General features: G+C 34.9%; 1 long non-coding RNA gene across 1 annotated transcript in view; it reads right to left on the bottom strand.

The window, feature by feature from the left end:
- The window catches only part of LOC112064960 (uncharacterized), a 120,004-nt gene that overhangs the window by 80,524 nt on the left and 12,823 nt on the right, over window positions 1-26,657 (bottom strand). Inside the window, exons 2-3 of the long non-coding RNA XR_002891756.2 lie at window positions 14,844-15,012; window positions 12,603-12,679 (exon numbers count right to left, since the gene is read on the bottom strand). This is a non-coding gene — a long non-coding RNA (uncharacterized lncRNA). The remainder of the gene's footprint in view (window positions 1-12,602; window positions 12,680-14,843; window positions 15,013-26,657) is intronic.

Below are 26,657 nucleotides of genomic sequence, written 5' to 3'. Positions count from 1 at the left end.
AAAGACAAGACCTTAAATTATAAAAAGTAAACAAATAAATGAAAACCCACAAAGTTTTCAATACACACACACATATTTAAAATACACACATTTCAAAGTACTTTAAATTATTAAAGAGGAACTATTATGCTTGCAATATCACATTTTGTATCACTGACTCTATTCACTTCTGCTAGTAAGATTGTGATTATGAAGAGGCACTGAATACTAATTTTAGCAACACAAACCAACTGTTTTCATCTTTACATAGGGCAAATATTAATTATTTTTTTCATGTGCAACTATCTCCAACATGTTTCAGTCAACAGAATTATAATGGAAATTAATGAGAATTGTATGGTTTACATTTTCACTAACTTGAAACATAACCTTTAAACAAAATGAGTTCTACTTTATTGACATAATTTCTGAAAGGATAAGTTTTAGACAAAGCTAATAATAAGTTAATAGTCTTCAAATATGTGTTACTATAAGAATATTATGGGAGCCACAATACTTATTTTCCTGAATTGTTCAATTGGATTAAAATATAAAACGATAAATTTATAACATTTTATTATAATTTTTTCACCAATTTCTACCTCTAGACCTAAAACTAGACAAAGACAAAAGAAAATATATCCAAATGATGACAGTTTACTAGTCTAGAACATATTCTATGGAAAGATGGAGAAAGATATCATGACAATCAAAGAGATAATGACTGGTCTATTAATTTAGATTTTTTTTCAGTAGCAAGAAACAAGAAACTCAATGCAAATAGGCTTAAACAAAAAAAATTTTCAAAGGAAGGGGAAGATTTATTGGCCCATATAACTGAACAGTCAAGAATAGATTTATATTCACATACAGCATGACCCCATCCTCAAACCTCATCAGAATCCTTTTCTTAGCTTTGCTTCCTCTGGTTTAATTTTTAGGCTGTATATAATAGCCTCCTCAAAACTCCAGGCTCTCCCTTGGAGCTTTAATATCCATAAACCTCAATACTCACATCACCAAGCTCAGAGGAGAAAAGAGAGTATGTGCCCCAACATTCTCACCAAATCCTCCTCTGTTTTATTCATATGGACCAGTTTAGAATACATGTGCTGTCTTCAGGTGGTATACTCTAAATAGATTAAGCTGAGTCTCACCTCTGAAGTTAGGCATAAAGTCAACCCAATAGGGAATGTTACCAGGAAAAAGGGAGCATGGATTTTGGCCAGCAAACGATCACTATAACAGGGATAGCGGATCTTCAAATGTTGAACACTACTGTTTCAGTAGCATATCATATGAGAGCTTCCACTTTTCAAGCCAACTCTGTGAGCACAGTGTTAAAGGAATTTATTTACCTTGATTGTATTAGTTTTCTATTGCTGCATAACAAATTAACACAAACTCAGAGGCTTTAAACAACACCCATTTATTGTCTTGCCATTCTGTAGGTCAGAAGTCTGCACACAGCTTGACTGAGTCCTCTACTCAAGGTCTAATGAAGTTAAAATCAAGGTGTTGCCTTGGCTTTTCTCATCCAGAGCTCAGGGTCCACTTCCAAGCTCACGGGGTTGTGGCAGAATTCAGTTTCTTGTGGTTGTAGGACTGAGGCCCTGGTTTTCTTGCTGGCTGTCCACTGGAGACCACTCTCAGCATCTAAAGGATACTTTCAGGTCCTTGCACCATGGACCCCTCCATCTCAAAACCACCAATGGAGAATCTCTCTCAAATTGAATTCCTCTCACATTTCACATCTGTCTGACTTGTCTCTGATCTCTAACCACATATTTAAAGGACTCATATGATTAGGTCAGGCCCACCCAGATAATCCCTCTCTATTTAAGATAAACTGTTTGGGATCTTAATTACATCTGCAAAATCCATTCACAGCAGTACCTAGATTTGACTGAATAACTAGGTAAAGGTATATATGCACACAGGGGCCAGAAATCTTAAGGACCATCTTAGAGTTCAGTCTACCACACTAATATATTTTGGATTCACTTTTAAGGAGGGTAGAGTAAGAGTGCGCTAAAGGGGGTGGAGAAGGCTTTTGTTTTCGTAACAAAAGAAAGCTATGACACAAGATGAATCGCCTAAAATTTTAAATAGCATGAAAAACACAAATAGAACAAAGAGGAGAGTCTGAGTTTTTAGTTCTAATTTTGGGTTTTTCTTTTTGTTTCGTTTGCTTTTTTAGCAAGTCAAGTGACAAATCTGGAACCTTAAGTCAAAATGTTTTTTTAAGAGGGAAAGAAAGTTTATCTTTTAAAAAAGAGGACTCAATTATATCTAAATTTAGAGTATAGGTCAAGCTTTTTCTAATGCTTTCTTAGAAAATAAAAAAGGAAAGCCAAAGAAATCTTCCCTAAAAATCCAAGTCAAATATTACTTTATGAAAGTTCTAATTATCTTGGATATTTTCTGGTTAAAAGCATGTCTTGTTAAATGTCTCAGCTATACAATACATTTTAAAAGAGAGAGAATGAGCAAAATGAACCATTTTTGTCTCTTAAGAAAAAAAGCTGTTCTTAAATTTTCCTCTGCATTAGTGATGTAAAAGTGAAGCACTGCCCTCTAGAGGAAAAAGAGCTTTCTAGAGCAGATAACTATTTCATAATAATGTAATGTTGCTATATACATACTGTCCTGCTAATTTCAGGTTTATGTTCTTCTGTAGGGTACAGAAAAGAAATAGAAAATAAGTTTGGTATAAGAGGTGCTAAAAATTTTTTAAAATAAATTCAGAATTTTTCAAGAGTTTGGTAAACTCTTTAATTTTGGGTATATTAATTTATAAACCTTTAACAAATTATTTGCACTGTAATCATGAAATAAAGGTCTGTCTTAGAAAACGGAAAGTTTTTAGTTTTCTTAAAATGTGTAGATTTAAATCTACCAGACTTTTTCCCAGCTACTAAAACAACAGAACCATGTGTATGTAAAATACATATGATCTTATACTAAATTATAAAGAAAAGTGGCTAACAAAACTGACACATATAATTTTGCTACCATATTCAAACTTAATATTTAGGGAGTTTAAAAGCAAGTGAGAAATACAAGAGAATTTAAAATTTCAATGGCTATTTTGGCAATCCATGTCAAGAATTCCCCTATTACCAGAAGAGTTTTCAGCCTGCTCACATCATCCCAAGAGTCAAAGTCAGAAGCTGAATCAAGTTGTTTAAACATCCTGGTCTCTGCTTTTAATATAATTAATCAGTTGTTTTCAAATTATTCTCCCCAGAACCACAACCAGGAAGAGTTATGGGCACTGCCTCATCCATGTTTCCACCAGAGCAGACTTTCTCTAATCTTTCTGTTAGGTCTCCATATAAACTTAAACAGTTCCAGGTTTTAAAAAGGAAGAAAGGAAGGAAAAAAGGAAAGAGAAAGGAAGGGAGGGAAAGAAGGAAGGAAGAAAGAGAAGGAGAGAGGAAGGGAGAGAAGAAGGGAAAGAGAGGAAAAAAAGCAGCTTAAAAACTGTTGGTCTGGGCTTCCCTGGTGGCACAGTGGTTGAGAATATGCCTGCCAATAGAGGGGACACGGGTTCGAGCCCTGGTCTGGGAAGATCCCACATGCCGCGGAGCAACTGGGCCCGTGAGCCACAACTACTGAGCGTGCGCATCTGGAGCCTGTGCTCCGCAACAAGAGAGGCCACGATACTGAGAGCCCCGCGCACCGCTATGAAGAGTGGCCCCCCCACTCGCCACAACTAGAGAAAGCCCTCGCACAGAAACGAAGACCCAACACAGCCAAAAATAAAAATAAGTTAATTTTTTTAAAAATAACTGTTGGTCTCTTTAAATTCCCTTCTTAGATTATATACCTATTTCCTTTGTTTTTCCCTCTCCAGGGTTGGCAGGAACAAAGATCTGGTTGCTTCAGGCTACTTCCTAAAATGAGAGATAACAAGAAGTACAAACCCAAGCCTAAAGCAAATGGATGAAAACAGCATAGAGCATTATATGTTCTTAGCCTAGATTCGACATTGTAGAAGACTTGTAGAAAATACACAGAAGAATATTTTACAGTGTGGGTCTAAACACACTATATGATGTAGAAGATTTCTTTGTGTAACATGGCATTTGTCTTCCTCAACAAATATCTACCAGCTATCTCACATGACTTTCATAATTAGACATGTCTCTCCCACTTCTGTCTTACTCCAAGGTACCATGGTATATTTACACATTATAAATGTCTTAAATATTTACAGATCTACTAATATGTCACAAGATAGCAGGATGAGAGGTTTTAATGAACTATTAAGGGAAATTGCCAAGAGAAGTTTCTGGTTTGCCTCTCTCTGTTGATTTTCCATAAGCAAAGGATTAAACTACCCTTTAGGAAAGGAACTGGGAACTATAGTGTTTTTTTTACATCTTGAGATTCAACCATATTGTAAAATTCTCAGTCACTTGTTTTGAATGCAAAGATTCTTTGACCAGGGCATGAGGAATTTTAGCACACAAACTACTTATACTCATGGAATCATGGAATCCAAATTGGTTAGGCTTACATCAATCCTGGCTTGTTTTCATCCCCTCTTCACCAGCAGTTATCAGATGTGGCAGCACCACCACAGAAGAAACGAAACTCTTCCTGAATAACTCTTAGAACATCCCTTCCACTTTCTCCTGACATTTGAAGAAGTTGCTTACTACTCTAAACTTGCAATCAGCAAGCACTTCAGAAGCCCTTCTATTTTTTAATCCATCCAGTTGAGCCAAATTCCATCACTGCTCTACCTCCAGCCTCTCTCATCCTCTCCTCCAAACCTACCTGGTAAGTGCTAAATCCCTTCTTCCCCCCAACTCAGTCACCTCATTTTTGTCTACTGCCAAATAATTTCTCTTCACATAACAGGGTTTAAAAATAACTCTCTCACTTAAGAAACTGTCTGATATAACTAAGCAGAAATGCAACTGAATAGACAAAGAATTAGAGAAGAATAGGATTTTACACCAGAAATTTCTACAAAAAAAACATTTTGGAGCAGAGATGTTTAAAATTAGTCAATGATTAGTGTCACAACCCAGCTCTCAATCCAAATCCTATCCATGATTTCCTTTCACACAAGCTTGGAAGATGTAATAATGTTATATTAACTATCTTCAATAAATCATTTTCAAAATTAATCATGCCCTTTAAAGGTCTCCCCAAATATGATCAAATCCTTTATGTGTGACTGACTGCATGACAGGTTAAACAATATACACAATGGATATACACAATGGATAATGTTTGGTGTTCCAAACATACCCGAAGCATCCTGGAAAGAAAGGAGGCCCGGTACTATCCCCTACTGAGAACGAAAGGTCCCCAAATTATCTATTGTTCTTGAACCATTATAATAATAGCTCACATTTATTGTGTACTTACTGCATGTCGCATACTATAAAAGCACTTTTTTATATATTAACCTATCTTAAGAGTATGATTATTATTGGCATTTTACAGACAAAGAAGAGATGCACAGACAGGTTAATAATCTGCCAAAATTCACCATTGGCAGAGCCAGGATTTAAACCCAGGCAGTCTGGCTGTGGGCCCCAACTACCTTGAAAAGCCTCCAAAAAGTGTAGTAAGGAAATGTGTGCTTAGATCCTAAAGATACTGCAGAGATTTCCCCATCTTAGCAAGCTAGCCTAAAAATTGTACAGCGCCGCAATAATGTTCTTTAGAATGACAATAAATACTTTATTTAAAAAAATGAAAAGAGACACAGGTGAAATGCAATGGTTAGAAATTCTCTGACTAACAATATAAGAAAAGGAACATTTGAAAGTCATAGATTAATCGTCTATGAATATTCTTTTTTTTTTTTTTTTTTTTTTTTTTGCGATACGCAGGCCTCTCACTGTTGTGGCCTCTCCGGTTGCGGAGCACAGGCTCCGGACGCGCAGGCTCAGCGGCCATGGCTCACTGAGCCCAGCCGCTCCGTTGCATGTGGGATCTTCCTAGACCGGGGCATGAACCCGCGTCCCCTGCATCGGCAGGCGGACTCTCAACCACTGCGCCACCAGGGAAGCCCTGAATATTCTTAATATAAGTTTCAAAACAGAGAAAGGATTCTTACACTTGGAACTTGAAGAACTCTGCCTTTTCAAGATGACTAGTTCCTCTGCATTTTGTGAAAACCTTTTACACTCCTAAAGGTTTTCCATTCCTGAAAATTTCTTAAAAATTCAAACTGAAAAAGTAAAATAGGGAGTAAAATAAGGTGAAGGAACTTAACTTGGAAAAAAAACAGAAAATATCACCCTTAATTATCAAAACAAATATCTTACTTTTGGAAAAACAAACAACATATCTATATTAGGAAAAATAGTATACAAACTTGACGCTGCAATGTGAAATAATTCTTCTGTTTACTTTTCTAAAAAAAGGTAATGTGTTTCATGGTGATATCAAAGAGATTGATTTGAAAATGGCCCATCTGGTACTACATTGGACAACTAAATCCACATAAATTAAACTATTTAAAAATAAATATAGGGCTTCCCTGGTGATGCAGTGGTTAAGAATCTGCCTGCCAATGCAAGGGACACAGGTTCGCGCCCTGGCCCGGGAAGATCCCACATGCCGCGGAGCAACTAAGCCCGTGTGCCACAACTATTGACCCTGTGCTCTAGAGCCCGTGAGCCACAACTACTGAGCCCACATGCCACAACTACTGAAGCCCGTGCGCCAGAGCCCATGCTCTGCAACAAGAGAAGCCACGACAATGAGAAGCCCGGGCACCGCAAGGAAGAGCAGCCCCCGCTCGCCGCAACTAGAGAAAGCCCGCGCACAGCAACGAAGACCCAACACAGCCAAAAATAAATAAATAAATAAATAAACAAATGTTTAAAAAAAAGGTCAAAAGACAACCCATAGAATGGGGAAAAAAAATTAAAAATAAATAAATAAATAACTATAACTCATTCTTTATAAGAATTTGACTTTGAAAATTACATTACTCTTAAATCTATCAACAGCAAAGAGCCTTCTTTGGTCTGAGGCATTTGGGAGGTCTGAAATTTTACAATATGGGGGCCTCTCTTTAATGAACAAAGAAACATAAAATTTTGTTAAAAAGTAAAAATTTGTTTAAAATTAGAAAAGAAATCACAACAAATTATAGATTTTTAAAAGCTGAAAACTACAATAAAAACTTCACAAAAATGGAGACAAATATATTTTTATTATCTGTCTATTGCCATAATACATTTTTTCGTATTTTTTTGGCTCTATACTATTTAACCACTTCTTAAAATATCAATCATTTGAAATATCATTTCCTATGAAGACAGGAAAGCTAATTTGGTCTTTTTTTCCAGCATGTCAGCCTTTAAAAAAGCCCACTCAAGCAAAGGTCCCTAAAGTTTAAGTTTCACTATTTTAACCATAAGTTCACCTCTACTTTAGACATACGTTGTCAAATGGCTTTGAAATATATATACATTTTACTGAAATATAATAGTAACTACACATAGCTTCTTACTATGATTTTGACTTTTAATTGAGATATTCCCTTCAACTCTTTCAAATGAATTCCTTCTTGCCTTAAGAACTCAACTTCAGATACAAATTTTTCATACTAAGTCATTTCCATTTCTATTCCATGGGAAATTTTTAAAACATAATATATTCTGATCATTGACCTCATACCAGGCTAAATTTTCCAATTCTCATCCTGAAAGGAAAAGCAAACATGGAGCTTTTTACTTCGCGTTTTCTTAAAAGTATTATAAATGTTTGAAACAAAAAGGCCTTCTGAACCACAGCTCTTCATAATTACTGCAGAAAAGGTACATACCATATATGTGTTATATTCCAATAATGGTTACCAATGAAAATAAATAAGGAAATGTGCCTAATTGTAACTTTTCTGTAAGTATCAACTTCCTGACATGTCTTTTAGTTACATAATGAGCCTAAAGGAAAGTTCATCAACTGTGGTTCCTACACAGAATAAAATATTACATGCAAATTTGTTTTGAGGTCTTGAATATGCTATCATCAATATAATTTTAGATTTATGTTATGTTTATATTACTTAATTTTACATCATTTTATTTGTACTTAGTAACTATAGCTACCAACCTTCCCTCCAAATAACTCACCTCCCCTTTTTTATGTGGAAAAATAACATAAATTTATTTAAGGCAAAAAATATGAAATTTAATTATCATTGAAAATGTCATCTGAAATTCTAATTTTTACAGTTGTAATGGAAGACTAAAATAATCTATGTATGCCCTGGTGTCTACCAAAGGCATACTTCTCATTCCTTTCAATACGTACCCAACAAATACATGTAAAAAACATTCAAAAAAAAGGGAAAACATGGGCTTCCCTGATGGCGCAGTGGTTGCGAGTCCGCCTGCCGATGCAGGGGACACGTGTTCGTGCCCCGGTCCGCGAAGATCCCACATGCCGCGGAGCTGCTAGGCCCGTGAGCCATGGCCGCTGAGCCTGCACGTCCGGAGCCTGTGCTCCGCAACGGGAGAGGCCACAACAGTGAGAGGCCCGCGTACGGCAAAAAAAAAAAAAAAAAAAAAAAAAAAAAAAAAGGGAAAACAACTCTGATAAAAGTGCCACTTGATTAAAGCTCAGGTAATACATTATTTCTATGTAAAAGTTAAAATTGTGATTTAGCTGTTTACCTTCACATTTGTAATAATACCTAGAATAGTTTTATATCAAAAGGTAAAAGATCTGAAGTCACTGACAGCCAATTAAAGTTTCTCTCAATATTTAAAAATGTTCTTATCAACAAGGACAATTAAGCACAAGTTTTGACTTACAAATAAAAGGATAATAAACAAATAGTTCAAGAAAATTAAGGAATGATGAAAATTATATTTGAAACCAAAAGGTTTTATCTAATTATACAAGAAATAAAATTAGGATTATTCAGTTTTAATTTCAAGAAAAATGTAATGGTCAGATACAAAAATGTTGTGTTTTTGTACATAGTATTCCTCATTACTTTTCCATTTCTACATATTTATTGCACACTTAATACTTAACTTTTTAGTTACACTAAGCAAAGTAAATCACTGTGGTATTCATTAATTTACTGTGTGGTTAATGTAATGAATAAAATGTGCTCTGTGTGCACAAGACCAGATTCAAATATTTAATCAGCAGTTGCCAAAACTATCTAAAGTTATTTTTCTCAAAAAGTGTACAAGTTGAGTAGGACTTTTTTTTTTTAATGGAAATTTTGTATTCATTAGTTTTCATTACTAATGTAATTTTAAAGTGCAAAGCTCTAAAGCATCTGGTAACTGGAGCCAAGTTTCACAATTCACATTTTTTTTTTCACAATTCACATTTATCAGTACACAAATATTGACATTATGGTGCCTACCTCATTTGACTTGTGAAATTCTGCTATTCCTGACTCCCAAGGTACCATGATATAGACTTGTAAAGCTTTCCCGACACTTTTGCCCTTATCAGGTAAAAAATCAAATGAGTCACACTTTGCTGCCAGATCAACAGAATAACAGGTTTCTTGGTAAAGATCATGGATATTTTTCCCAGAAAAATTCTAAATAAAAAATAGACCATTCATATTATCCGTAACAGCATCTACCTTTTTTTAGTTTACAATACATCAGTACACATAAGGTCTACTCTATAAATGTGATCCCAATGTTATTTTCTAGTCTAAACATAACCTCATAACATTCTGTGACCCTGCAGTTTTTCTGTAACATTAAGTTCTCAATTTCTTATAATACATGAACTTATTATTTACATTTTTAGTAGAGTAAATACTCTGCAACTTTTCAAAGCACTAGAAATGAAAGGGCTTTATAAAGCACAAATCATAAAACAGAAAATTAGCAAAGTAAATACCCTCTGTTACAAAATGCAGCACAAGAACAAAGCATTTGCCAGGAAAGCACTCTAATATCACCCCTCCTTTCCTCCTTACTTTTCCTTTCTTCACCAAATGTACACAGGCAACAAAGCAATGACAACCAATATTTCTTTTCCACTAACATTATCCTTACTCTCTCTCAACAGTATATGCAGTATAGGGACTATCATTCTATCTTGTAAGTGGCTAAAGCCTCAAATTTGTCCCCATAATTTCCTCAATAATATCACATGCCAGAACAGCCCTGCAGTGCCCATAGTTCCTTCAAGTAGAAATGTTATCTTAAAATAACCCTGTCCTATACTTTTAGGGGAGAAAATCTATAACTGAATGCTATTAAGATAAAATAAATTAATAAAATAATTAGAACCCAATGAGTTCCAATGATGACTGGTGATATTTAATGCTTGAAATACTATGAATAACACATCTAATACTTTATGATGTCATACTTTTGTTTATCATTTGCTCTCATTTGTTTATAATGAACAGTCTATGAGGCTGGGAGATCAAAGTTTACCATAGTTTACAAGTAAGGAAATCGAAGATCAGAGAATTTAAGCAACTTGCTCAAGGTCACACAGCTAGGAAGTAACAGAAAAGAGGTAGAAGCCAAACTTGTTAATGATGCTTTCAGGACTATTTCTACCACCAGGGACTCTATACCTTTAGATTTAATTTCACAAAGTATTTATCACTAAACAAGTTCTCAATAAAGCACCCGTTATGTGGTTACACCATGCTGAAGACCATGATCAAATCTTTTTTACTATTTTCTTAAAAGAAAGCAACATCTGATGAATTCCCCTAAAATTTTTGAAATTCCATTTGTATTACTTCTATCATATCTATTTTTTAAATTTTGTTTTATTTTGTATTGAGGAAAGCTATAATGGAATGCTTTGGTCTTCTCTGGCTGTCGTCAAGCTCTATTTTGCTTTGGTCTTCTCTGGCTGTCGTCAAGCTCTATTTTACTGCTAACAGTGAAGGCTAATGCTAATATAAAGTTATAACAGTGTGTTATATAGAAAGGAACTGAGGCTACTATTTTGGGCCAGAACTAGGAAACTGTGAACACAGTAACCCCAAATCAGTAACAATGAGAAATTTATTTAGGACTTTCCTCTATAGTTTGAAACCTAAAGAATATCCATTCTTCCGCCCCCTAAAAATATACCCAATTAAATAAAGGTTGGTAGTTACCAACCAACCTCCTGAAGTAAAGGTATTTTATCCTCTGGATAATATCTGAACTTTAAAAAGTATATGTTTTTTAAATAGAATATATTCCATCATAAGGTTGTTAGTCTATTTGTTAAAAGAATGGAGAAAAATATAAGGAGAAAGAGAATCTGAGAAAGCAGCAGCAGCAGAAGTAGCAAAAGCAGGAGGAGGAGAAAAAGAAGCAGCAGCAGCAGCAGGAACTTGCTGCCCCTCTCCATTCCCTCACTTACTTCTCAACTCTTTATAATCTGATTTTTGCTCACGAGACTACAGAATATTCTCTACATCGAATAAACAACCTTACTCAGTAGCTTGTTTTCTGTCCTTATCCCATTTGAACTATCAGCAGCATGTGACATGTTTAATTTCTCTATTTGTTAAAACTAGACTCTTGGTTTTTAAGACAATTCTCTTCCCACAGATTTATTCCCTGATGTTTCTTTTATTTTCATTTACCACCTTAAATGTTCATGTCACCCAGAAAAGATGAAGTTACTTATAATAAACTTAACTGAGTCCCAGAATAAAGCTCAAGACTATTTTAGGTACAGAAATACACAGCACCCAATAAACTAAAATCACAATGTCTGGCAGTTAATGAAAAATTACCAGGCAGGCAAAGAAGCAGAAAAGTACAAGCCATAAAGCAGAGAAATTAATCACTAAAACAAACCCAAAAATGACACAGATGGTACATTTAAGAGACAAGGACATTACAACAGTTACCATCACCATATTCCATACACAAAGAAACTAGAGGAAACTTGAGCATATTATGTTTAAATGTAAAAGACACACCAAATCCAAATCAAACTTCTAGATGTGAAAACTACAAATGTCTCAAATGAAAAATTCACTGACTATAACTAACAGCAAATTGGAAACTGCAGAAGAAAATAGCAAAGTAAAAACTTGAAGACATGGCAATAGAAACTATCCAAAATGAAACATAAAGAGAAAAAAAGACTGAAAAAAAAATGAATAGAGTATCAGTAAGTTGTGAGGCAACTTCAGATAACCCAATATGTGTGTAATTAGAGTCACCAAAAAGAAGACAGAAAAATATTTGAAGAAATAAAGGCTGAAATGTTTCCAAATTTGATGAAAACTATAAACTCATAGATCTAAGACACTCAATAAACCCTGAGCAGAAGAAACATGAAGAAATTACACACAAGCACATCATAATCAAGTTACTTAAAACTGATGACAAAGAGAACATCTTTAAAGCAGCCAGAAGTATAAATGTTTAAAAAAATAATAAAATATCTTTTCTTGTGGTCATGTTTCTTTTAAAACCAATCTTCACTCCTCTTTCTGTAGCTTTTCCAATTAGGACCAATACTTTATTTTTAAGCTAGAAATTTATATATACATATAAACATATATAATATATAATTATAAATTATATACTTAATATAAATTAAATATAAAATTCAGAAGCAGTGCTGGGAGTATGGTGAGGCAAAAGAAGAGAAGTTCCTCCAGCATAAAATTTTAAGGAAGTACTTACCTGACCCTGAGAGGGACTGCCTCCTTAAATTTTCAGCCTAGGAGTCTTTCTTGCCTCTCCCTAGGCCCAGCCTTATTCTGCAACAATCATCAAAGAAAGCCTCTTAATGAGTTTTACTGACAAACATTAGAGCCTCATTAGGAACTAAAGATTCCTAAAGATTCACTTGTACCCTAGAGTTTATATTTTCCAGGAAACATTTAAAATTCATCTCATTTGTCAACAAACAAGAAAATATTCAGCACTATTTAAGTGTCTGAATCCCCTGAGGATACAACACAAGATCCTTACTTTAACAAGTTCATGTCTAACTGCCAAATGTAAAATAGATAGCTAGTGGGAAGCAGCTGCATAGCACAGGGAGATCAGCTCCGTGCTTTGTGACCACCTAGAGGGGAGGGATAGGGAGGGTGGGAGGGAGACGCAAGAGGAAGAGATATGGGGATATATGTATACATATAGCTGATTCACTCTGTTATACAGCAGCAACTAACACAACATTGTAAAGAAATTATACTCCAATAAAGATGTTAAAAAAAAAGTCTAGCAAGGAAAGTTAACAATTGAACACTTACCATGAAAAATGGTAAGTATTAAAAGGAGGTATGGACTAGGAGCTTCTCAGGCACTGGGAAGAGAAAGCCTAACACTAAAGACTGGAAAAGGCTTTCCAGGGAAAGGCTCTGCAGGAAGAACAGTCCTTCTGTGGTAGGGGATGCAAACTCATGACTACAAACCAAATATAAGAAAAAGTGACAGTGCATGCACAATGATTACATGTCAGTGTGCAGGAAGAAGAGGGAGTGGTGGGAACTATGGCAAACTGGAGCATGGTCCAAAAGGTGCAGTTACTCAACTCAGCTAATGGTTGCTATGTGGGGAACAGGTTCACCATGGTCAGATATTCCATTTTTCCAGAGGTTAGAAACTTGAATTTTTGTGCAAAAATTCTCAACTGTTATGTACTTGCCATTAATTCACACTTTTAAAAAACACCATGCAAGCCAAATAAAATATAACTGTAGGCCAGACTCAGCACACAAACTGGCTATTTAAAATCTCCACCTTACAGTTCTCCCTGACCCCGGCACAAGAAATTTAGGAACTCAGGATCCAAGCATTCAGATTAATACAACTTCTCAAAACCATTGAGCTGTTTAATTGTATTTTTTCTTAACTCTTGACTTTCCCAGGTTGGAGAACCCTGATGCACGTGCAAAGTAACTTTTCATGACCCCTTATATAGGTTTCCCCCTATTATTTCACGCGGTTCTTAAGCAATATTAAACTAGAAGTGTTTCCAATCTTAAATTATACTAAAAGAGCAAAGATATAAACACTCTATTAGAACATCCAATCAGAATTTGTACTTGATGTCAAAGTCCAAATGCTCAAAATACTCCAGTTTTAAGATCTACATTCTATTAATGAGATTACTTAAATTTCCTTTTAAAAATGATAATCTCTAAAGCAAACTGAATTTTGAGAAGATTATGATTATGCAAACACAAAGAGAAAGAGAAAAATGGCCAAAGTTATCAGTTATTCAAGAGCTAATGAAGAATGCCTTCGTTTTTCTTTCTGCTACTTATCTTTCATGCATAAGAAAAATAAACAGATGGGGTATTTATGAAATAAAAAAACACCAAGTTATTCTAAAACTAGGGATATCATTTTAGTACATTGCAACTTGGGAAAATATACTGGAATGAAAAATCAAGAATTCTTTATTAAATCCTGCATTTCATGATTTACATATTCCTTATTACTCAGAATTCATCTACATGTAGGACTTGGTCACAATCCAGTAAGAATTAAAATAGTGACCTTTAAAAGTTTAATGAAAGTAAATTAAATAAGAGATAAAAAACACATTCAAAATTCAATTATTAATAAATTAATTTATCACAAATAGTTTGAACAGACCAATATGTGAATGACCTAAAAATGACCAGTGTGCCCATTCTATGTTCAATCTGGTATTTCAGAATTAAATATTTTCAGAAACAGATTATTATAATATAACCAACTTTGCTCTCATCATAACAGAATAAAAGAAAGCATTAAAAACAAACTACTACTGCTGTTACTTGGACTTTTCTTTGTAGATTCAGGGTGTGTGAAGACTCAAGAAAGTAACAATCTTCAGGGTCATCAGACCATATGATGCTGATGATATCTCTTGATAAAATAAAAATTTGACCATGTATTCTGGAAAAACAGAATAAAATCTGAACGTACCAGAATATTTTCTACTGCCAGTGATAATGTGGCAGTGATGGCAGCCGGGGGCAAAGGTGGGGGGGTGTAGTTCTGAATCTTTGGTGATACCTCTATCTTCTTCAGAAGTCCACAAGTTCCTTAACAGCAGGAGCTATGTCCGTTTTATTCATTGTGACATACCCAGCACCTAGCACATGGCAGTACACAAATATTTTAATTAATAAGTGAAATAAGTAAGTATATTGTGTGCTGTCCAATAATTATAATATATACCTTGCTAAATATTTTATTCAATATGGTCATGGAATAGGATTTCTGATTGATTAATTAATATTATTAATAGAGAAGTTCCCTTTAAGTTAGAGACGGCTGTACACACACACACACACACACACACACACACACACACACACACACACAGAGACTTTGAATTCAAGCTGACTTGAGTTTAATTTCTAGATTGGCCATTTAGAATTACTTAACCTCTCTGAGTTTCAGTTTCCTCACTGATAAAATGGGAGTAACACTGTCTACCCACCTCACTAAAGAGGGCAATAGGACTAGCAGAAAGCACATGTGAAATATGTGGCATAGCATTTGGTCAAAAGTGGTAGTTATTATCATTTTGAAGAAACAATAATTAAAAACAAAACTAAACCATGAATCCATACCAAACTGAGTTTAAGTGTTTTTGTTCATTCAGGTCATACTTCAATATCTTTCAGTTCTTAGTTTGAAGTGATGATGACAACAAAACAATAGCAGAAATGGCAGTTAGCAGAGACCTATGTGCTATGATTCTAGATAATTAAAGATTCTTCTAATGCACTGAAGCACTATGCACCAGGCACCTGCATGACAAGCATATTAAACAGACAAAAATTCCTTAAAGAGTTGATGTTCGGTGGGGGTTGGGGAAAGGAGGCGAGGAGACAGATGATTAATAATAAACATTATAAATATGTATTATATATCAGCAAGTGATAAGTGCTATTAAAAGAGAGCACAGACTATGGGAAGATTGGGACTACAGGGTTGGTGGAGATGAAATTATAATTTCAAATTGGTTGGTCAGAGCAGGTTCCATTGGGAAGAGAATATTTAGGGGAAGATCTGAAGGAGGGGAAAGACTTGGCTATGTGAATATCATTCCAAAAATAGATGCATAATCAATAATTTTCTTAATTTGTAAATTACTGCTTCTCTATTCCAATTAATTCTCTATTCATCCTCTTTTTAGTCATATCAATTTTTTCTTACTCTTTCTTACTCAAAAAATATTTCAGGTAATTTGTTAGAAACAACGATCAAAAAGAAAGATCAAAAAGAACACTGTTGGGGCTCCCTGGTGGTGCAGTGGTTAAGAATCTGCCTGCCAATTCAGGGGACACAGGTTCGATACCCTAGTCCGGGAAGATCCCACATGCCGCGGAGCAACTAAACCTGTCTGCCACAACTACTGAGCCTGCACTCTAGAGCCCGTGAGTCACAACTACTGAGCCTCCATGCTGCAACTACTGAAGCCCGCATGCCTAGAGCCTGTGTTCCACAACAAGAGAAGCCCCCACTCGCCACAACCAGAGAAAGCCCAGGTGCAGCAATGAGGACCCAATGCAGCCAAAAATAAAATGAATAAAATAAATTAATTTTTAAAAAATAATAAAAATAAATAAAATAAAATACTATAATTTAAAAAAAGAACACTGTCATTTAGTGAGCACTCAATGAACATATTTTTAATAAATGTTTTAAGAGGCAAATTAGATTAGCATGTTTAAATTTCAGAGATGATCCTTCAGCTAATTTAAATATCTTTAAAATAATGCATTTAATAGCATTGTCTCTATAAAATCTCAAATAGGTGACCAATATTTTTTAGCACAACATGCAAATATGACTGCCATTCTAAGTAGACCAGCAGATTTGTGTTTCTTGAGAAGCAAGATAACCATAAACTATACAACTTTCTATAGGAAAGCATAATAAAAAGAGCTGATAAATAAGATTCTTGGAAATAATTACCCAGATTTTTTAGTAATCAGATCTCTGTGTGTGCTCCAAAAAAGAAGAAATTACACAACCAGACTAACTAAATAACATCACTTCAAGAAAAATAGAGAAATGATAAAAACTATAAAAGATTATAAATGTTTAACAGAGAAAAATGAACCATATAATAGAGCTATGAACTCTCTAACAGTTCTGAAAAATATTCAAGCTGAATTATAAAATAAGTGTTCAAATATATATTTTAATATCCTCCCCAGCACATTTCAGTATTTCCCTGAACAAATTTTATGTACATGTAATTTATGTTCCTGTGTCAAACACCTGCATGTTATAAATATATTAGCACAAAAACCTATTTTGAGGATTTTATTAAATCAGAAGTATGTACTAGTATGCTTCCATTCAGTTGAAGAAGTTAATACAAGAGCTGTTGGCTAGTTACAGTACAAAACTGAGCCAGGAAAAACATTCATTTATTTATATACTGCAGCACCTGAAAACGTTTCATTTACACTGTGCCCAGAACCACAAAATTTATCAGACTCTCCCATCCAAGCAAAGGCTACATTTCCAAAGACACTGTAAAATTCAGACTAATTTTAAAGTAAAAACTAGCATTACATAATTATATCCAAAAATCAGAAAAAAGGAAAAATAGTATTCTGTAAATGATGAAAAAAGTAATGTACAAAAGATTTTGTAAAATAATGAATGTTATGCAGAGATTGTGGAAATAATGATCCTAAGAACATTTTAGGCAAAAAAATCAAGACTGCACATGATTAAGATGAAAAACTTGAGGGACTCTGGATTAAAAAGATGTTTATGTTACTACAGGGAGACATACATGTAGAGAGACCTGAAATTTTCTATTTTAAAATTATTATTTATTTATAATACTTACAATCAGCCTTTTAATATAGCATGGAAAAATTATGGCATTTAAATACTCAGATCAAGTCAGCCAGCACCCACAAGGATGGAGCCTAACTAAAAATTCACATTATTCACATATTTCAGTGGGTCACAACTAGGGTCAATTCTGCCCCCCAGGGGCATCTGGCAATGTCTGGAGACATTTTCTGATTATCACAACTGGGAAGGAGGGGAGGTGGCACTACTGGTATCTAGTGGATAGTCAGGAATGCTGCTAAACATCTTCAATGTACAGACAGCACCCCACATAAAAAATTATCCAGCCCAAAATATCAATAGTGTGCAGACTGAGACACTCTGCTATACAGATACATGCCTTTGTTTAAGAGCCCCTCTCTGGGTCAGTCAGCTATGACCAGAATAGCAGAGTCAAATGGAACAATGAATAGTCATCTCCATAAAGAATCCCTCAGAAAAGGGCCATGTTTTAGAAGAAAAGATGATTGGCCTGTCCAATTTGTCAAGAACACACAGAGTACCTTCTTTGTGGCCATCACCAAATTGCTCTTCACACCTCTGTCCCATCTGTCCACGACCTCTATTTGGCTGAAAGTTAGTATGTTCGAATCCTCCACGTGTCTTTCTTTTTCATTTTTTATTATGGAAAATCCACACATACACAAAAGAGAATAGTATAATGTAGCCATCACCCAGCTTTAGCAAGTATCAACATTCTTTCATTTTTGATCTTGGCATTTTCATTCTTGGTTCTACCCCTCCTGTTTAGTGGTTTTGCTGGGGCATTTAAAAGCAAATCTCTGTCAACATATTATTTCACCAATTGATACTTCAGTTTCTTCCTATGTAATTTACCCCTGAAGAAAGATATTCAGGATCAACTGGATATGATCAACCTGGGAAATGGGCAATAGAATGAAACTAGTTTAATAAAGTAAGGAGTTAATGAGAGGGACCAGAACAGACATCCCAGATGTGATAGGGCAAGCCTTCCCTGGCTATAAGAAGTGAGCCAAGGGCTGCATACCAAAAGATAGTAAAAACAAAGGCATTTATGGTAGATGCACTCAGACATAGATTCAATAGTTAGGACCTATATGTAGAGTAAGGCAGCAGTGAGATGATATCACATAGTTGCCAATAATAAACCAAGGGTCTATATCAGGAATGTGAGTAAGTCCTAACGCTCTTGCTAACTTTAACAATTTGATAGCTACCTGGAGTGCTCTTATAAAGATTCTGGCACTCCAAGGAGGGAAAAAAATCCAAGATCAGTGAGGAATAGGGAAATGGTAGCACCTATGCCACAGAGTTGCCATTTCTTTTCTGGGAGTTAAAGTAATAAACCCTGGAAAGGAAATTTACCTTCCATGTAAAATGCAGGCATTACCTGAGAATCCAGGAGGCCAGAAGAAAGTCAAAAGTACCATGCATCATACTGCAGAGTCACATAAAAGGCTGGCCTGCTCCTTGGCATTCTGCCTATTCTCTACCAAATGTGGGTGGCCCTACACAGACAAACTTGTTCATAAAATACCAACAACATAGGAGCTGCACGACATGCAAGTGTACTATGACTACGTCAAAAGAAAAGAAGCCAAGATTCCTGCTGTAAATTCATGGGAAGGATTTAAAACCACAGGTTTAAAGCAGAGACACTCAACTCATAAACATATAGTCCAAAAGAAAGAATATGTACCCGGCTCCTCTAGTTTCCAGTCTCCAAACAGCAGCCTGTATGTTCTTTTCAAAATGCAAATCTGATTATGTCACACCTTACTTAAAATCCTTCAGTGATTCCCACCTTACCCTAGAATAAAGCCCAAAATCTTAACACAGCCTGACCTCACCCTTGCCTACTTTTCCTCCTCCGGTGGCACAGCATTCTGCCTTTCTCCATCCATACTGACCTTCTTTCAGTTTCTCTTCCTTTCTTGGATAAAAAACATTTGCACTTGTTATGCTCCAGGCACTGTATGAAGCACTTTTCATACACATTTCATTTAATCCCCTCAAAACCTTAGATGCAGTTATCATCTCCACAAGAGAAGTTAAGTGCCTTGTCATGGAAGAGCCAAGTACAGTGAGTGCTTAATAAAAGGTACTTATACCTCAACTAAAGCCTTCTGCAATAAAGACTTGCCAAAAATGTAAGAAATTTGTTTTTAGATCATAAGCAAGCACTAGTCTCAAAGTGTTTGGTCATATTTTTTAATTAAGTTAAATATAAAAATACAATAATGCCCCCACTTAACTCAGGTCAGACCTCTGACAATCTCTAGTGTCCTCTAGAAGTTGGAATTAAAAAAAAAAAAAGCCGAAAGGCCTGTTGTGAAATCCATGAACTCTTTTATGACAGGACAAGCAGAGTTATGTGTAGACACCAACAATTAAGTAAACCATATCATAATAAATTATATGTGGATACAATAGCCAGCGAGAAGTAAAAGCTAGTAGACAATTTAGAAAGAGTAGACCAGACCTTGTCTTCTTTTTCGTTCTTCTATACAATCTAAAGGCATTCAATTTTCTTTTATTCCTTTTTTTTTGGCTGCACCCCGCAGCCTGTGGGATCTTCCCCAACCAGGGAGTGAACCCTGGCCACCACAGTGAAAGAGCCCGGCATCCTAACCACTAGGCCACCAGAGAACTCCTAAAGGCATTCGATTTTAATGAATAATAAAACAACATATTCAACAATGTGTCAATGCATCACAGTTTAGTTTAATATTTGAGATTCAAATAGGATTTAAGTCATGGAAGTCAAGCATTGTACAAATATTTTCTTTCTAAATGAGTAAAGCAAAAGCTCTGAAATTTAAGCTTCAGTTATTTTAAAAACTCTAAATTATCCTTATGATGCAGGCTAAGTGGGGTGTCATTGTACAATATAACGGCCAGCCAGTCTTTAAAAATTTAAAGTATATTGGGACTTCCCTGGTGGCACAGTGGTTAAGAATCCACCTGCCAATGAAGGGGACACGGGTTGGAGCCCTGGTCTGGGAAGATCCCACACGCTGTGGAGCAACTAAAGCCATGTGCCACAACTACTGAGCCTGCGCTCTAGAGCCCGCGAGCCACAACTACTGAGCCTGCGTGCCACAGCTACTGAAGCCCGTGTGCCTAGAGCCCGTGCTCTGCAACAAGAGAAGCCACTGCAGTAAGAAGCCTGCGCACCACAACAAAGAGTAGCCCTCACTCACTGCAACTAGAGAAAGCCCATGCGCAGCAACGAAGACCCAATGCAGCCATAAATAAATAAATAAATAAAAACTAATAAATAAATTCAAAAAAATTTTTAAGAATAATCGTTTTTAAGAATTGAGGATTCACTGCACCAAAAACAGGGCGTGAGTCTATTGCGTGAATGGAGACATATACAAGGTTTGCATCTGTGTTCAAATGTGTATGTATTAATTAAAGCACTAAGCATGAACAATTTGTAACTGTTTTATAAGCCTCAGGAAATGAACAAATCTTGTAAATTTTAGATTAATTTATTCAGGAGAACAAAATATATTGACTTTCTTTTCTCTATGCTATTTCCCACCTCTATCCTATTGTATGTGTGCGTGTACATTTATAACATTATGTTTTTCTGATTACAAAAATAATGGTATACATTGTACTTTTGAAATGCAGAAAAGGGAAAAGAAAATTTTTAAATACTACAATTCAAAGATAATCATTCCTCTTAAAATTCTGGTATATGTTCTTCTAGATTAGATATGTATTCTCTTTTACAAAGTTATGAAAATATTATGGAAACTCTGTGTAACTTTTTTAATATAAAAATTACCTTTCCAGGTGCTTAAATATTTTTCCAAAATATGACTTTTAAATAACTCTGTGTATGTTTTTACTATAACCTAACTTGAAAACATTTTGGAAATTGGTAGAATATAAAATATAAATAAATATTAACCTTCATAGCATAATATTAGTTTAATCCGATTTTTATCATTATTGAAAGGCAAAATAATCTACATCATATTGTAAATTAAAATAAATTGAAATATGACACTTGAATTTAAACATATGTTAAAATTATTCGATGGATCAAGTACTCTATAACATTCAGATTTTTCAACAAAACAATATAATATTCTGGAATCAGAGAAACAAAAGTATATTGTTATAGGTTTTAAAATATAATAATTAGATTGATGAGGATTGTAAAGACTTTCTTTTAAATATGAATAATAAATAGCCCACAAAATTCAGGGCCAATCACATATTATTTTTAAGTGGATACTTTTTGAGGGAGGAAGATCATAATTTATCCAATGGAAGAAAAGGAGAAATAACAGAGCATGCAAGTTATAGTAATATTTAACACTTTATTTTGAAATAATTTTAGGTTTACAGAGTCATCATAAAGAAGGTACAGCTTCCTTTAGTCTTCCAACCCTAACATCTTACATAAGCATGGTACACTTATAGAAACTAAGAAGTTATAATTGGCGCAACACTATTAACTAAAATTCAGATTCCACCAGTTTTTCTAGCAATGTTCTTTTTCCGTTATATGATCCAAGCCAGGATACCATGTTACATTTAGTCTTGATGACTACTTATTCTCCTCTGGTATCTGTGAGTTCCTTGGTCTTTGCTTTTTCATGACCTTGACACTTTTGAAGAGCATTCTTGTGGTATTTTGTAGAATGTTCCTCAATTTGGGCTTGCTTAATGTTTTCTCATGATAATACCAGGGTTAGGAATTTTTGAGAATACTAGAGAGGTGAAGTGCCCTTACCATCACATCATACCACAAGGTATATGGTATCCACATGACTAAACTAGTGATGGTAACCTTAATCATTTGATTAAGGTAATGTCAGTCAGGTTTCTTACTATAAAATTACTGTTTCCCTCTCCATACTCTATTCATTAGAAATGAGTCACTGAAATCCAGACCACCCAGAAGAGGGAGAATTAAGCTCAACCTCCTAGAGGAAGGAGTATCAAAGCATTTGTGAACATATGTTAAATCATTAGAGTAATTAATAAATATTTGGGGGGAGATACTTCCAGGCTATGCAAATATCCTGTTTCTCCTTAAAGTGTTGCCCACTAATTTTAGCATTCATCAGTAGATTTGCCTGCAGAAATTATTACTGTGGTACATTAATTGTGATTTTCTATTTCCCTTATTCCTTTTACATTTATTATTTGAAATTCTTTTGTAAGGAACATTTGTCCCTTCTCCATTTATTTATTTACTTAATTATTTATTTATGTCAGTATGGACTCATAGATATTTATTTATTCTTTGGGTTATAATCCATACTATTGCTATTTATTGTGTTGCTCAGATTATTCCAACTTTGGCTATTGGTTCTTCCAGGTTGGCTTCATTAACAAAGCAGAGTAATTTTTTAAGAGTAACATTCAGTGTCTTTTAGATATTTCCAAAGTTGTGAAACATCACCAATATCTAATTCCAAAACATTTCATCATCCCAAAAAGAAACCTGTGTGGTTCTTTCTCCTGACACTTCTTCTGACACGAACTCTGTGGATTTTTTTCCATACCAACAATAAATTCTCCAACACTAACTGGGTATATCTAGGTTTTTGATGCATTTTAAATTAATTTTATATATGACGTGAGGTAGGGGTCCAACTTCATTTTTTGGCATATAGATATCCAGTTGTCCCAGCACATTTCTGGATTCTCAATTCTACATCATTGATCTATATATCAGTCTTTATGCCAGTCCCACACTGTTTTCACTACTGTTGCTTTGAAGTAAGTTTTGAAATTCAAAACAGTGCTCCAACTTTTTTCTTTTTCAAGATTTCCTGGCTATTCTGTGTCCTTTGCCTTTCCACATGAATTTTTAAAATCACCTTGTCAATTCCAGCAAAAAAAAAAATGCACTTGGGATTCTGAAAGGGATTGTATTGAATCTGTAAATCAATTTGGAAAGGATTTCCGTCTTAACAATGTTAAGTCTTCCAATCCATTATTTCCATTTATTTAGGTCTTTTTTTCATTTTTTCAATGATGTTTTGTAGTTTTCAGTGTACAAGTCTTACACTTTTGTTAAATTTATTCCTAAATATTTTTTTCATTTTTGATGTTACTACTATAAACAGAATTGTCTTAACTTCATTTTTGGATTATTTATTGCTAGTGAATAGATGCAGAATCGAGCTTTGCATACTGATCATGTATACTGCACTCTTCTTGGACTCATTTATTAGTTCTGATCACTTGTGTGTGTGTGTATTCCTTAGGATATTCTATACACAAGATCATGCCATCTGTGAATACAGATACTTTTACTTCTTTCTTTCTAATCTGGATGCCTTATATTTCTTTTGCTTGTCTAATTGCCCTAGCTTGATCCTTCAGTACAATGTAGAATAGAAGTGATTACAGTGCACATCTTTGAGTTGTTCCTAATCTTAGGGGTAAAGCTGTCAGTTTTTCACCATTAAGTGAGACGTTAACCTTGAATTTCTCATAGATGCCCTTTATCACTTTGAAGAAGTTCCCTGTATTCCTAATACGTTAAGTGTTTTTATCATGAAAAGATATGGATTTTTTTCAAGTGCTTTTTCTGTGTTTTGAGATGATCATGGGTTTTTAGTCTATTGTTACAGTCCATTTTATTGATTGGGTTTTGCATATTGAATCAACTTTGCATTCCTAGGATAAACCCCACTTGATCATAGTGTATAATCCTTTTCCTAAGTTTGCTTGATTCTGTTTGTTAATATTTTGTTGAGAAATTTTTGGCTCTACATTCACAGAGATACTTATCTGTAGTTGTCTTTTCTTGTAATGTCTTCATCTGGTTTTGGTATCTGAGTAATACTGATTTCACAGAACGATTTGAGGAGTTTTCCCTCCTCTTCTAGCTTTTGTAAAAGCAGAGTAATTTTTTTAAAAAAAGATTTATAAGACTTTATGTACTCATTTAACATTCAGATTTTGAGTGAAAAAAAGATAAAAAGATAATTATATAAAGGATTTGCAGGAGCATAGACTTCTGCTTTGGGCCACTGTATGGTAACTAGTATTGGACTTATCAATTATAAATCTGGGCAAAATATATGACTTACTCCTTTTATAAACTGGACAGCCTGTAGTACAAAAGGGAACAAATCAGGTGAGCCTCTGGGGCTCTTTCTGCACCTGGTGCAGTGAGGAGGAGCTCAAGTAAAAACTGTCATTCTCACGGAGCTGACAAGGCAAAGACTGGAGATTGGAGTATTGCAGCAACTGGATATTATGGGGCAGGATTCACAGAGGAGGGAGTTCTGGTGAGGAGGTAACATAGAATTATGCATAGTAGTTTCCTTCAGGACTTTGGCCATAGCCAGAACCATGCATTTCAAGCTAAGACTCCATGAGAATTAGCAGACAGTAGCTGCCAAGAGTTGAGTGGAAAAAAAGAGAAGCTGCACAAAGCTAGAAAATGTTCAGGGCAAAGGGAATGGAAGGATCTTGTAGAATTTCTCAGGTACTCAGTTGCAACTCCCAAAAGGGTCTGCCTTAACAGTAAGAACCAAAATCTAAAAGAAGAGACAAACCCTAGGACTAAGGACAAATCTAAAATAGACCTACATTAACAAATCATTACTCTAATTCTGACAAATCAAAAGGATCTTCCAACAATTTTTTTAATGGGAAAAACATTTTTTTCCTTTTTTTTAATTGAAGTATAGGTGATTTATAATGTTATGTTAGTTTCAGATGTACAGCAAAGTGAATCTGTTATACATATACATATATCCACTCTTTTTTAGATTCTTTTCCCATACAGGCCATTACAGAGCATTCAGTAGAGTTCCCTGTGCTATACAGCAGGTCCTTACTAGTAATCTATTTTATACACAGTGGTGTGTATATAGCAATCCCAATCTTCCAATTTATCCCTCCCCCCCCAATACCCTGGTAATCACAAATTTATCTTCTACATCTGTAACTCTATTTCTGTTTTGTAGGTAAGTTCATTTGTAGCCTTTTTTTGATTCCACTTATAAGTGATATCATATGATATCTCTCTTTCCCTGTCTGACTTACTTACTCACTATGGACTTAGGCCCATACATGTTGCTGCAAATGGCGTTATTTAGTTCTTTTTTTATGGCTGAGTAATATTCCATTGTATATATGTACCACATCTTCTTTATTCATTCATCTGTCGGTGGGCATTTAGGTTGCTTCCATGCCTTTGCTATTGTAAATAGTGCTGCAATGAACATTGGGGTACATGTATCTTTTCGAATTGTGGTTTTCTCTGGATATATACCCAGGAGTGGGATTGTAGCATCATATGGTGACTCTACTTTTAGTTTTCTAAGGAACCTCCATATTGTTCTCCATAGTGGCTGTACCAATTTACATTCCCACCAACAGTGTACAAGGGTTCCTTTTTCTCCAGACCCTCTTCAGCATTTATTATTTGTAAACTTACAGTAATTTAACTGGCAAATTTAACATGCCAGGAAAAAGAAACTCAACATCCAAAGGATAATAATACAATACAGAAATGTAATATAGAATCTTTACCCCTACCATTGACAATGCCCACTATAAAATTTAAAAATACTGTATTGGAGAAAAGAAAGAAAACCTGACCCACATCAAGAGAGAAAGGAGTCAACAGAAAAATGTCCCAGATGTTGGGAGTAGCAGAAAGTACTTTATAAATATACTCAAACTTAAGAAAAAGAGAGACATGATAAGTGAACAGATGGGGAAGTTCTGTGGGGAAATGGAAACTATTCTTAAAAGTACTCCACTGATAGCCTCATCCACCAGAGGGCAGACAGCAGAAGCAAGAACTAAAATCCTGCAGCCTGTGAACAAAAACCACATTCACAGAAAGATAGACAAGATGAAAAGGCAGAGGGCTATGTACCAGATGAAGGAACAAGATAAAACCCCAGAAAAACAAATAAATAAAGTGGA

Source organism: Physeter macrocephalus, chromosome 8 (genome assembly GCF_002837175.3).
Source record: "Physeter macrocephalus isolate SW-GA chromosome 8, ASM283717v5, whole genome shotgun sequence".
NCBI lineage: Eukaryota > Metazoa > Chordata > Mammalia > Artiodactyla > Physeteridae > Physeter > Physeter macrocephalus.
Note: the sequence above shows the minus strand (reverse complement) of the source record. Positions and strands in the feature narration are given on the sequence as shown.